Raw genomic sequence first — 2482 nt, 5'->3', positions numbered from 1 at the left:
AGGAGAGTGAGTTTTCCAGGGTCTATACCAGCATTTTTAAATTTTAAAATCATGAATACATTTTTAAAAATTTAATTTTGCAATAAATTTCATTTTAATAAAAATGCTCAGTTTAATTATTAAATTTTAATCATTTTAAATTTAATGGATAGTTACTGTTCTTTCAGCTTTATTCTATCAAAGTATAATTTTCAGAATTTAATACATGACCCATACACAAATACAGAATAATTGCATATCAAAGATTTTATTCAATTCATTAACTAATGAGGGGACTGTTAATATGAGAAGGCTGATTCCAAGAACATCTGATGAATAAGTATTTGCATAGTCTACCAAGAAAGGCATTTAAATGGACTTTTAGAATATGATCATTAAGTTACTCCATAACTGGTTTGTATCCTAAGAAAATCATAATCTTTGGTAATATATTTTCTACTAGACAGATATCTGTAGGTAAGCATGTAACTTTCCAGTGTCTAAGCTCTAACCACTTGGCCTATAAAGTCAATACAAAGATCTGATTTTTTCCTAGAAAATTAAATACTCTTTGGGTGGGCCTGTTAATAGTGCAGTATGACACAGTTCAGTTCAGTCACTCAGTCATGTCCAACTCTTTGTGACCCCATGAATCACAGCACGTCAGGACTCCCTGTCCATCACCAACTCCCAGAGTTCACTCAGACTCATGTCCATCGAGTCGGTGATGCCATCCAGTCATCTCATTCTCTGTTGTCCCCTTCTCTTCCTGACCCTAATCCCTCCCAGCATCAGAGTCTTTTCCAGTGAGTCAACTCGTCGCATTAGGTGCCCAAAGTATTGGAGTTTCAGCTTCAGCATCAGTCCTTCCAATGAACACCAGGATTGATCTCCTTTAGAATGGACTGATTGCATCTCCTTGCAGTCCAAGGGACTCTCAAGAGTATTCTCCAACACCACAGTTCAAAAGCATCAATTCTTCAGTGATTAGCTTTCTTCACAGTCCAACTCTCACATCCATACAAGACCACTGGAGAAACCATCCAAAGCAAAAACAATACCCAGTTGTGGATGTGACTGATGATAAAAGCAAGGTCTGATGCTGTAAAGATGCTGTAAAGAGCAACATGACACTGAAAGGACAAATAGACACACTTTCACCTAGGTTTCAAACATGTTTTCGTTTAAAGACTCTTTTATTGGCAGGAAACCCTCTGAATACCACTCAAAAATTCTCTGTGCCCACCAGGATCCTCTGTCCATGGGATTTTCCAGGCAAGAATACTGGAGTGAGTCACCATTTTCTTCTCCAGGGGATCTTCCTGACCCAGGGATCAAACCCGCATCTCCTGCAACTCCTGAATTGGCAGGTGGATTTTTTACCACTGAGCCACCTGGGAAACCCGTTCAAAATATTCTAGTATGCCTTAATGATGGAAATTCTCAAGACATTGTGAAGATAGTTTATAAAGGGAAAGATGATTACTCAACAAAGTTAGTATGCCTACCAAGATATTTTAAAAGGTTGTAGTTTGTGCCTTCAGATTCTTTTGAAATTTCTAAAACACCAAGATACTCATACAGTTCAGGGATATAATTCAAATCTCAAAGGGAAAAAAAAAAACACTTTCCAGTTTTTATGAATACCTTGTACAAATCTTATATGCTTTCTAACATAGTGGGAAAAGGGAAATATACTTTGCAAGTTAGAACTGATTAGCCCAGTTAGTAAATTATGAAATAGGTTAGAATTTATAATTCAAATTTCATGCATTAAACTTAAATAATATGAAAATCAAAAAAATACCTGATATGAAGAGCTGACTCATTGGAAAAGACCCTGATGCAGGGAAAGATTGAGGGCAGGAGGAGAAGTGGGGGACAGAGGATGAGATGGTCAGATAGCATCATCGACTCAATGGACAAGAGTTTGAGCAAACAAAGTTTGAGTTAGTCAAGGACAGGGGGAGGTCTGGTGTGCTGTAGTCCATGGAGTCACAAAGAGTCAGACACAACTTAGTCACTTAACAATGACACGAAGATAAAAAGTTGTTTTTCATATATTATATATCTCTGATAGTTCTGTCTTTATGCTTTTAAACTTTCCTTTTCCTTATGATATGTATTTTATATTTATAAGATTTCACTAAAATATATACAGATAATAGCATCATTGTAATTGGTTTTACTCTGAACCTCTAGATATTAATATTTTAATTAATCTAATAATATAATATGAAAATTGGGATGACAATGACTGTAATAATGCTGTCATGCTTATTTACATAGTAGAAAGGTACTTTCTAAGTTTAAGTAGTATATGAATACATTTTATCATTAATTTATTAAAATTCTTTACCCATATGAAAATATTTTTTGATAAAGCATGTTTTCCAGCTTTATTTCTAAACATTATCATAAGACATGTTTCTTTCAGAATAGTATTTTCCTTTGAAAATCTGCCTGTAGTACTTTTATTTAAATGTTTATATGAATCTAGCAT

Source organism: Moschus berezovskii, chromosome 1, assembly GCF_049115385.1.
Source record: "Moschus berezovskii isolate FMDL1 chromosome 1, NW_MosBer_1.0, whole genome shotgun sequence".
In the NCBI taxonomy this organism is placed as follows: Eukaryota; Metazoa; Chordata; class Mammalia; order Artiodactyla; family Moschidae; genus Moschus; species Moschus berezovskii.
The sequence above is the reverse complement of the archived record's forward strand: the minus strand, read 5'-3'. Positions refer to the sequence as shown.